Below are 12,489 nucleotides of genomic sequence, written 5' to 3' on the forward strand. Positions count from 1 at the left end.
TTTTTCCCTCCTGCGAACTAGACTCGATGGCAAGGAGCATATTGTTGATCTCTTTCTGTTTGATCAGCCACCTTTATCGGAAGAGCGGCCCAATTTCTTCTCTTTCCCACTGGGGATCTGAATTCTGACATTTATCTATCATTTACCAGCCCCTCCGCCCTTTCCCCTTTTCTCTAGTGGCTTCAGATGTGTTTGTATTTTCTACAAACGTTTTTTTCTCCTGCTGATAATAGCCCACCTTAATCAATTAGTCTCATTAGAGTTGGTATGGCAACACCCATTTTTTCATGTTCTCTGTGTATATCTATCTTCCTACTGTAATTTCCATTGCATGCATCTGATGAAGTGGGCTTTAGCCCAGGAAAGCTTATGCTCAAATAAATGTGTTAGTGAGGTGTCACAAGTACTCCTTGTTCTTAAGGCGGAAATGTAACTTTCTCTCGAATGAGAAAAATAATGAACTCGCTCTAGCCTGCAGTGTATTGACTCTCCCAGGCTGGATCGAAGCTCCCTGAGTGTGGAGTTCGCTTTATCTCCTAAGTTGCTGCTATCCGATGAAGTAGCAACATCCGATTCAATTAAAATTCTTGCTGCAAACGATTGCTAGTGTCCTGGTACCTTTTCGTTGGTGAATCGGAGCTGGAACTTGCGATGACAGTGTAAGAGATTAGAGTGTACAGAGAGGCCTGAAATATTGCTGTTTAATGGAGGGAAACGCAGCCATTACAGCTCGCTTATTTTCAGCTATTCTTTCTCAGAAAATGTTTGGCACTTCTCTAGTAAATAAATGTAGAAGGAATTAAGAGCAACTCTTAGATCAATTCGAGCGACTATTCAAAAATATGGTGTGGATGGTGTGTGTATATACATCAATATATGGAGAGACTAAATATAACCCTCTAGACGCCTACATAGGTTGGTTGCATCTAGAATGTATAAACTCCACTCTTCAGGCTGCCCTTGCATCTCTAGTCCCTCTGAGGTGGGTGTGGGTGTGTAAAATAAATGCTACTTCACCGGGTAGCAGCGTGGGAGATAATGCAAACTCCGCGCTTAGGGAGCTTCTCCCCAAACATATATACATACACCTGACTAACATTTAAAAATACGTATAGGGACATAAAGTATAGGAACACAGGAATTGTCATGGCTAGTCTAGTATCCTGTCCTATGACTATACAGTTTAGCCGGGCGAAAATATCGAAGTCCCTCTGCCTCTCTCTCTCGTCTTCCTAAAGCTGCATGAAGTGAAGAGCTTTCCTGAACTAACATGTTTGCGGTCTTTTCTTCTTTAGAGGGCACCCATCTTTCTTTTAGACGGAAAACGCTTCTTCGCTTCAGAATACAGTATGCTAGGTCAGTGCAAAGCTCCTCTCCTGCTCTGTCCTATGTCAGGATGAAACATTTTGTCTTTGCTTGCGCTTGCGTTTCTGTGTATGGAATGCTCTGTGCTCAGCTCCCCATCTCTACATGGAGCTGTTAATGCCCCCTATCTCCTACCCTTTCTAGGTCTTATTTGTTTAGATTGTAAGATCTTTGGGGCAGGGACTGTCTCTTGCAGTGTGTTTGTGCAGTGCCTAGCCCAATGGGGCTCTGATCTCGGCTGGCCTCGCTGGGTGCTACCACCGTCTTTGCAGGGTCAGAGGTTCTCAAACTTTTCCCAGGCATCCGGGCGCATGTTGTCTTTGCTATGAGCTTGCAGCTTCTGTCGGTCTAGTCTGTAGCTAGTGCGGCCTGTGTGTACATTGAGATGAAAGCTGCCTGCATATAAAATATTATTAATTGGAAACTGTAGGGTTCCTAGCGGGCCCGAATCACACCCTCCCTCCCAATCGATAGGGCCCCGGCTGCAGAGGTAGATGTGATTAATTGAAAGATAAGCCGGAGCGCTCATTTGGAATGTCATTAATGCTTTAGCGAGACATTCGCTGGAGACAGACAGCGTTATCCTCCGCTTTATCTTCAACAATGCATCCCTTTTAATACTGCAGTTTAGAAACAAATGGGGGCTTTCGGCTCAGCCCTGCCCTGCAGTGTTTATATTTTTGGAAGAATCACAAGGAGTGGGAGTCCCGGGCTCGGCCCCCTGATAAATGAACATTAGCACTTTTTAAAACTACTGTATCAACAAAAAGAGCTGCAGGGCCGCAATAATTGGTGAAAAAGCAAACACTCCGTAAAGAGAGGCCGGGTCTGCTCTGTGTCCGGCTGATTGATGAATAAGCCACTGACATACAGCAGCTCATGGACTTTCCGGGTCGGGGCTCATCACCCTCCTCCCCTAAATCCTCTCATCCCGCTGAAATAATTACCCCCGTCCACTAAGCATGCAAGAGGCAGAATGGGAGGGAGGTGTTGGGGGAGGGGGGAGAAGGGGAACCAAAGCGCCCAGCCTTGTTCCTGAGTTCCAGGAGAGCTCCCCTCATGTAGATGGAAGCAAAGCCGAGTTAGTGACTTAGCCGTGATCTCAACCTGGCAAGCGGGGCTGGACCCTCTGCTAGCCTCCTGGCAATCAGTCCTTCAGTAGGAAAACATTTCAGAGCCACTCTGCCTTCGCCAAAGAAGCTCTGATACAGCATTGGTGTAGGACAGCCGGAATCCCTGCCTCAAGGCAAGGCCTTATAGGCTAACCTTGGCATAAGGAAGTCCAATGCGGAACAGAGGAGTGGGTGTGCGATTAGAGTTTCTACAGCGTTCTTTTAGCTATATCTGGTGTGTCCATCCGCCCAGTATTTAGACACCAAACAGCAATGGAAGTGGCATTAATATACCCATAAGAGTTCCTACTCTCCAGCACTCACCTGCTTTCCCCGGGTTCTGTTCTTTCTTTGCTTTTGGCCAATATTTTGGGCATTATCTTTGTTGTTGTTCCACTTGAAGGATCAGGTCCTGAGTTACCTGTCTTTGCTTTCAGTAGGAGTTAGGGGGTTTAAGGAATGCAAGCTGTGACCCAAAAATGATTGATCTAAAATCAATTTCCTTATTCACAGGAGTATTCAGTTCAGCCGAAGATGGCACTAATTGCCACAGACCCTAGTGTTTTTACTGCATCCTCCTTATTTCGCACAAATTAGCTTAGTTTTTACTCTTGTTCAGTTTTATGGCATCATCTGCTTACTCTGTAAAAAGCAGACAATGGACAACATCAGGGTAGTCACCGTGATTATACCTAATCCAGATTCCTTAATAGGGAAGTCAGGGCCTGATTCTGATCTCATGTATGCAGGTTTTTTCACTGTCACTATTGACTTCAATTGAGTTACTTCTGATTCAGGACGGTAAACATGACAACAGAATCAGGTCCCAGATATATATACAAAGAGAATAACTAATAACACAGAATCTGATAAATATCCTGTAGCAACTTTTAATTCCGAGTCCAGCAGACAGCAGCCATACAGAATCAACTCTTTAACATTTAGGGGAAAATGAGTAAAACAAAAAACAAAAAAATACCAACCCCAAGCCTAACATAATATATGGGCACTCCTTGATGTGTCAAAGCTGCCCTTTTTCCGGACCTTGGTATAAACAGGAGCCAGACCTTCATTCCTTATAGTACATATAGGTAGCGTTCACACTTGTTCATCTGCAGACCGTCTGTTTGCGGCATAGAACAGTTTCTAGGTTTGATTTTAAATACAATTGATTTTTAAAAGCCTTGCTTTTAACTTTTTTTTTTACTGCAGTCAGTTTAGGAAATAAACATTTCTCTCTCTCTCACTCTCTCTTTTAAGATATTGAAACCTCTCATTTTAGACAGTTGATTTTATTTTGGTTTTAATCCCAGTTGGTGTAAATGTCATAACTCGTGCCCCCCCCCCCACCTTTGAATTTGCTGCTATCTGTTGGAGGACTCTGTTTAAACGCTGGGGGGTTGAAACCTTGTCACTAATTGAGTGCTAACACTTAAGGTGCGGTATATTTATTAAGAGCTAGTATTCCAGAAATAGGCTATTAGGGTTTCCTTGAGTAAACTTTTGCAGATCTCCTAGTTACCCCCTTGTTGGCTGCAGAAGCTACTGGATAAGTTGTGCTGGTGTCTGTATCGATCACTTCTGGCTTCCTGACTTTGTCATTAGTTCTCTGTTTTATACAGTTAAAGAGATTTTTAAACATAACTCCGCAAGAGAACAAACGTTGGAAAGAGCTTGATATAAAATAATAATAGTTTTACAATTCTAACTTACATTATCATGGAACTTGTGTGTCTTCATTACTATTAATTTAATGTTCGATTGGCAACTGAGACAAATAGATAGGTGGGGTGGTCTGAAGTCTGATCAGGGACTGGGAATTAGGAACACTTGGGGTCTGTTACCAGCTGACTCTAGGCAAGATTCTTAACTTCTCTGCCTCTGTAAAATGGGGATATTGTCATTTCATTTTGAGGATTCATTAGTGAATGTGTGTACAATTTTTTGAAGATGTGAAGTGCTATATGTGTTAATTTTAGCGTCTAGAAGCCCAATTCTACAAACTCAAACGGTGAGGGCAGGACCCATTAAAGGGAGCCGTAGAAGTTCAGCCCCTTTGCAGAGCAGACCACTTATCTAGGCATCTAAATCTGAAGTTAGGTGCCTAACTTTAGGCATCTGATCTTGAAATTTTGGCCTGAATCTTTAGAGTCAGGGAAGAGAGAGATTTGGGGAGAGCATTTTGGGACTTCCAATGCAGGCTTACAACAGAGACATCAACATGTATATATCCTTAAGCTTTATGTTGCTTTGTGTTTTTGACATGAAGACAGTGGTGGTTTCTTGCCTGCTTCTAGCTTTCTGTAGAGGAAAATGGAGCTGTCCAAGCAGGTCATGCTTGCAGCCTGTCTAGGAGAGGCTCCTTTCCTTCTACATTTTTAAACTATCCATTTTGCTTTAATGTTTTCTAATAAGAGACCCTTTTCTGGATGACCAGCTCACTACTTCTAGTGAGGGCTTGTGAATGGTTTTGAATTCTAAAGGCCCTTTCCCTTTAGGGTCTTATCCAGTTTCTATTCAAGAAAATTGGAATTTTGCCATTGTCTTCAAGGGCAGCAGGATCCCACTTCTGACTATGAGCTGTTGTGTGGATCCCTTTGTCCAGGGTTGCCACCTCCCATTCACTTTTGCACATGCTACAATTCTACACAGTCTACAATAGTGCACACTCTGGAATTCTTCCATGGACCTACCTGCACCAGGGGTTAGGTCACCTAACTAGGCGACCCAGGTTGGAAATTTTTCACATCAGCCCTCAGCAACGCAGTGAGGTCGATCTATGTAGACCAGGCTTAAGCCACAATAGAGCTGTAATCTCCCCAGCTACAAACTACAGAACTTGCACAGTTAATCAGGACAGCCACTGGCTGGGATAGCTGATGTCTTAATAGTAAAAGACTAAAAATCATTATCAGACATCATCATTACTAAGTATTATTATATAGATTGTAAGGTCTGTGGGTCAGGAATGGTCTCCTTGTTCTGTGTTTGTACAGAGCCTAGCAGAGTGGCATCTGGGTCCATGACCAGGGCTCCCAGGCCTACCACAATACTACTTTGTTAATACCCATAATCATCTGATCTCAGAATCCCTATGTACAAACACATTTCACAGCTGCACCATGACAGACTAGTTAATGGCAATGATTCATCCCCCATCCATGTGCTCTCAGCTGCAAATTATAATCTACAAATAATAGAAGTCAGGCCCTCCATTCAAGGCACAACATGTAAACATACAAAATAGCAATGCGCATGTGGTACACCCAGACAGCTGAAGCAAAACATAAAATAGGGAACTTTGTAGGTCCTCAGGGGGGCTGTCCTTACACTGTGAATATAGCACAAAAGTGGCCATGAGGTTCCTTGGTATTTTTTTTCTCTCGGTGGCTTCATCAGTCTTAGTAGGTTAATAAATCCCATTGTGACTGATATTACTGGGCACTCAACCTGGGATCAGTCCATCAAGTTGCCCTGTCCTGCTTTGTGCATCACTGTGGGGCTAAGGCTGATCACAGTGCCCATGATAGGTGAGGCCAGCTCACGCTCCCATAGCTGTGTGCATTGCCATGCAAACAATAACAGAAACTTATTTTTCTTGGTGAAAGGAAATACAGCTGGGAGTGAGACAGTTGAGTTAAAGGCCTCGTTTTTAAATGCCATTCTTCTGACTGTAATTGCACTTCAGTGGCCTGTTGTGTTGAGAATGAGGATGGGGACAGAAGGATCTTTTACACGTGTCTTCCTGCATTTTTTCCAGTGAAGACCCAATATGGCACTTGCCCATCCCTGTGTTTAACAGTTATTTCAATACACCATTTATTTCTGCTTTTTCCTGCTTGACCATTGGCAGCTTATTAAAAAGTAATTATCAGCTATGTTTCAAATGGAAACACACAAGGGGGAGAAGAAATAGTTATTCCTGGGACCAATAAACCCCAGTAAAGGAGGTGACTTTCACAATAACTGAATTAAAAATTAAAAGGGGAAGAGCTGCAAGTGTTTGAAAGAAAAGTCCAACTTCTAGGATACACCTGTTTCTATGGATGCACAGGAAAAATGGCTGGAAATGAAATACCTCACAAAGTCCCTTAGAGGGGGCTTGTTTTTAAGGAAAAAGTTATAGATCCAGCAGGCTGTACGGTTATGAGGAGGTTTGCAAGACAAACTCCTCCCCTCCCTTCCCTTCCTAACTGGGGCCTGATCTAACTCCCATGCCATGGAAAGATTCCCATTAGGCTTCAGTGGGAATTGGTTCAAGCGCTTGGCTGGGAAGCCTGACGTCTGTGCAAGGATCTCAGGGTGTTTGCAGCTTGTCTGTCCACACGATGTTTTCCAGAGGAGATAAAGGTCTGACTTTTTGGATACTTCCTTCTGGCCGTGCAAATCCGATCAGTCTTGCGATGTCACAGTGCGTGCTTTCCACTGTGACGAGAGACGGGCGGGGCTGAGCCCAGCTCCAGCCTCAGGGTTCCGTGCTAGGAGTTTACAGTTAGTAGCACACGAAACAGCTGCTGGGTTCGAGACCCCCGGCCGCCCAAACCTCGGGGAACAGCTGAGGTAGACATGCAAGCTGGCTCAGCATCCCCCATCCGCTCGACCCACATGACTAACGACAAAAACAAGATCCGCAAACCAACACACTTCTAGGAGAGGGAAACCAACCCGCGCAGGGAAAAGTGTGAGCTTTATAGCCACGTCGAACACAAGCTGTTGATTAGTCTCTGTTAATCCAGATCTTTTCTCCTCCTAAAAGTTACTTCCCATCCGGGAAGATAAAGCACCCGATAGCGTTTCTTAAATAACCCCCTTTCTCACCCCCTTCCCGGAGTTATCAGTGCCAGGGACTGAGATCCGCTGGGCTAGGTCATGTTATCTCTTGTCTTCGCTGATGTCCCCGGACGCTGCCCTGTCACGGGAGACGCGACCCAGACTGGAACCTTTCTGTCCTCAGTCACTCACCAAATCCCACGCCCGCCACCAGGGGAGCCCTCTCCCGGGGGTATTAGCTAGGCTGGGGCTGAGAGGGGAGGGGGGAATCCGGGAGGACAGCTACGCGGATGACTAGACTTCGAAATATTTTTTCTGGGTTAGGGTCTCTCTCCACCTATTCCCTCCGCGCGTCTCCACGGCAGTGGGGAATGCCAGCGGTCCCATGGCCAGTATGTAACAGAGAACCGGCTGCCCAGGAGCAGTGGGAAATCGGCTGCCGAAGGGATAGCGAAAATCACTTCTGCGGTACACAAAAAACAGGCACTGAACCCTGCAACTCTGCTTCCCCCAGCAGGACTCAGTAAGAGCTGTGGGGAAGGCTCAAATGTAGAGACATTATTTTAATGATTTTACTTCCCTCTGCATATTTGCGTGTGGGATATATTTATATACCGTGCTAGTCTCTCCGGATGGGGAAGAAATATTCCCGCCACCCATTATTAATTGTTAGCCTGGCAATTATAATTAATTGTCCCTAGTTCAATTTCTCCTGTCACCCAATCCTCCCAGGTTCCGACGACAGAATTTTGATCAAAATGTAGCCAGAAAAGCGTGTGTGGAAATTCTTGTTTTTGTCAACAAAGGCGCCTAGTTATGAATTGATCTATCATTGATTCTCCGCAGTGTTTTGTGCAGTAAACACAGGTGTCCATTTCACCAATGTAACAACGCAAATATGTGTTTGTATATTTAATATTGCATCTCAAGCCAGTTGATTGTGTGTGTGTGTGCATAAGAAGAATCTAGTTTCCGCGTGTTGGTTTTTGTTTTGGGCGGGTTTGTTTGGGTTCAGCATTTTAACTTAGACGTCCCGATCCATTTTTGAAGAGCTCTGTGCTTTACCGTATTGTTTGTTTATTTGGTGAACGGCAGTTTACACACCCGGAGGGTGGTGACACTATCGAGGGAGGGACGAGCCATCAAATCGGTTTATTAGCCCCAGACTTAAATCCGATGTCCTTGAAAATCCCCCCTTGAGTGGAAAGGATCCGGCGCTAAGGATGCCACTACGAGTTGCAAATGAAAAGCGTTTTCCAGGGAAGGCTAAAAAGACCCGAACTTTGAAGGGCCAAGGAAGCAGCACCAGATCCTCAACTGGTGTAAATCGGCCATCGATTTCCATGGAGCTAGGGTGATTTAGAGCCGCTGAGGATCTGTGGTTTGGTGTGCATCCGAGCGCCGGTTCCGTTAGACGAATTGAACTGAGAGGAAAGTCAGCGAGTTGGATCTTTGGGTATCGCCCTTTTAATTTGGCTAGAAAGACCAATGGTGTTTAGGCTCGACCTGACGATTTGAGGGGGTTATTTTTCTCTCCCCTCACGCGGAACCCCACATTTGCAAACAGGGTTAACAAAGGGGATTATTTTATTTTTATTGGGAGGGGAGCAGGAAAACAAATTATGGAAACGGAGCCCACTAGAAAGTGGGAAAACTAAATACACCGTGATGGGGAACATGCCTCCAATGGCTGCAACTGAACAGCAAAACGAAGCAGCCAGCTACTGCCTAGATCGACGTGGCTGGTGTGAAACTGACCAGCGTTTTTAAGCGTCCCTGTTAACTCAAATAATAAACAATGGGCTGGGAACGGGTCCGACCACGAGAACTGGGGCCTGGACAGAGCTGCCTGCCCTGCATAGGAAAAGGTCAATTAAACAATAAACGCGACGGCGAAAAGTCCGTATAAAGAGAAACACCTGTCCTTTCGCCAAACCAGGCTTTATAATGCTTGCAATTAGCGCCTAACGCAGCACCTTTGAAATCCAGAGGCGTTTTACCGTGCACTTGAACAGGAGCAGGGTCAGTTAAGCAGTTACTGTTTGTAAAAGGTTTCGAAGAGGAGATAACAGGAGAGATTATTTATTTCATTTGGACAACGATTGAGACATTTGCTCGGTTAGGAGAACTGCACAAGCATTCAGGTTTTGATGCTTTCTAATTTAGAAGAGAAGCAAAGCCCCGAATTATCCTCAGAGGCGTATTTTCTAGGGTCCAGTAAAGCAATTAAAACGAAAACGGTTAGAAGAGAGAAGCTTCCAAAAATAAATGTTTTGGGGGGAGAGTTATTCAAGCAACCGGATCAATAGGAATATACTTGAATAAAAACCCGTGCACCTAGGGCTCAGGGAGGGTAAAAGGAGAGTGGAAGGATAAATGATTTTAAGAGCTTATGGGGAGGGAAGAGAGAGAGAGAAAGGAGAACCTGCGAAAAGCCTTGTAGAGTGTTGGATTTTCTTCAAGGCAGAATTTCCCAGTGACTGGGATTTTTGGCAAGTTTCTTTTCCAGATGCAGAAACGAAGTTCACATAAATAAATATCAGAACTATTGTTAGTTACAATGGCTGTATTAATTATTTATCGGGATTTTTCGTGATGGATACGGACATACAAAAGCAATTGCCATCCCAGAGCCCCAACAGGAACGGCGATCAACTTTGCAGCGCAAACGCTGCCTTTCCACAACTTAGTTCATGCCCAACCACCACCACCATGTCATAGAATAAGCGTTTGGAACGATCCTTCTGCATATCTATCAAAATTTAAAAAACCATCGGCACTCTATAAACCTGGCAACATTGAAAAAAAATCAAAATAAAACACAGCAAAATGTCTGAAAAGTTGACACACCTTAATTTATCTTTGCTTAATAAGCCTTCTTTTAAACAGAAACGCAAGCACCTAACTTTATTAGCAAGATTGTTTTCCTTGGGTTTGGGGATTTTGTGACGGGATTTTTGTTTTTAATTAAGATTATCCTGTGACTAAAACTAAAGTAACTGGGTGAGCACTTGGCAAAAGGGCAGCGTGCAGATTTGGGGGAAGGTTTATTGTCTGTAGGACAGGAGGGGGGGAAGTTTAATGAGGACCAAAATCAGACTCATATCCAAGCTAAACTCCCATTAAAGCCAATGGGGCGCGTTGTGCCATCCGTTTTGAAACAGGAGTCCCCATTGACAGCAATGGTGCCCGCTCTTTGCTTAATGCCTTTAGTCTACGCTCTTGGTGATTGTGTAGTGAAGTCAGTGGGAGTTTTCTCGAGGAAGGGCTGCGGAATTTGGCTCTTCAGAGAGAGATTTGGGTTGAATGCCTACAGACTGCTGGCAGCGGTCTGCACTGACCCCTGGGGTTTGAGTGCGTTACGTAAACAGGGACAGAAGAAACCTGGCATACCCCGAGCCTCCATAAGCAAATAACCTCGCCTCTTGGCACAAAAGAGGGGCTTTTGTCCAAACCAGCGTGAGAGGACGCTGGGGCCGATAAACTAGGGAGTCGTGACCTTTACCCCGATTCACACCCGAATGCTAATCCAGAGGGGAACATGAGTTTTAAAAGGATGGACTGTCCCTTGGGCACAGTGGGAGCTAGAGGTGGGGGATCCTGGTACATTTAACCCTTTGCCGCCCCCCAGACGCTGTTGTAACCCACTAGTAAGCCTGGAACCCCAAGAGACACTGGCAAATGACGCCTTTTACGGCGTGTCTAGGGAGTCTTTTGTGTTGTTGCCCGTTTGTTTTTAGCAACCCACCGGCTTCCATGCCTGGGGCTGCAGGCTGTCAGGGCTGCCCGCGTTATCAGTGCGGTGGTAATTAGCGGTTAGTGGAGGGCGATAAGGGAGCCTGGCTGGTGCTGAGCGCTGCAGCGGCCCTGCAGCCCGTCCGTTTCCCGCAGTACCGCTCACCCCTCGGGCACAGCCACCTCTGGGGATGCGGGGGCGTGTCTACAGCGGATTTCACGGCGACTGTCACCTTTTGACATGGCTGACACGTGGTGTCCCCAGCATGTTCCTCCAGGACAAAGGCTCGGGGCGGTGGCCGCGGAATTGCAGGAGCCGGGAGACTGACCCAGGTCTCAGCATCAGCCTGAGCTTGGTGCAGGAGCCCACGATCCCTTTAAAGTGTCGAACACGGTGTCTGAGGGGCTGGGTGCGGGGGGAAGGCGGGTTGTGTGCCCCGCCTTTTCCAGGGGCAGCTTTTACCCCGCTGACTGTTATTGTCTCTTCATCCACACACTTGGCTTTCTGTCTCCTTTAAGCTACGCACGTGCTCAAGCACCCTGCTGAATTGGGGCCATAGGAAGAGTACTCTATCGGGGGGGTTAGAAAAGCCTATCTAAATCATATTCATTTGTGGCTCCCCTAGCAAATTCACGGTAAAGTTCTATAGGGTTGATATTACTGGCCTATTAAATAACCTCCTTCGCAAAACTGCCACTGACTTCAGTTGGAAGCAGAAGCAAGCTCATATGTCTATAGTTCTGGCATCAAAACCCCTTTAGAAATACAGACAGGCCCTTTGAAGTGAATATCTGCCGTAGGAATGAATTTCTATTGTACCAAAAGGGAACTACACGTGTGTATACAAGCACAAACACACGCATAGGCTCCTACAGCTACAGCGAGGTGGAAAATTCAGAAGACAGTTGGAGTCAGTGTGGTCTGGAGGACTGGGCGTCGGGAGCTCTGGAAATTTAGTGTTGGCTTTGGCACAGACTTGTGTGACGTCCGTAAATCATTTCAGTTCGCCGTGCCTCAGTTTCCCAACCTGTAAAAGGGTTGTAAGGACTAATTTGTTTGTACAGGGTTTTGAAGAAGCGACGTGCTGTGTGAGACCACAGCAAATGGCTTTCATCAGAGGAAGATTTGTTTTTCCATTTTGGAGGACAGGGCAGCCTGTTTAATTTCTCTTTCTGGCTATGTGATTTTTCCACTGCGGGCTGAAGTAAGAACCAACTATTGAGTAGCTAGCGGCCAGTCGGGAATATTCCCTACTGGGTTCTGATGTTTTCAAGTCTTAAGTAGAAACAACAAAACTCCTTTTATTTTAATTTCTTCTGGATTTATCGGAGCCTTTCTAGCTAGTCTCTCAGTCTGATGAAAATGATTGTCCTGGACCAGGAAGAGGCGAACGGCTACGGTTGGAATTATTGGTACAGTTTAAGCATCTCTGAGATGAATGATAACGTTAGGGTTGCAGAGAGTTAATCTGAAAAGGAGAATCTCTCTCTCTCTCTGATCTCTGTT

Source organism: Terrapene carolina, unplaced genomic scaffold (genome assembly GCF_002925995.2).
Source record: "Terrapene carolina triunguis isolate 2854851 unplaced genomic scaffold, T_m_triunguis-2.0 Scaffold629, whole genome shotgun sequence".
NCBI classification, from domain to species: domain Eukaryota; kingdom Metazoa; phylum Chordata; order Testudines; family Emydidae; genus Terrapene; species Terrapene triunguis.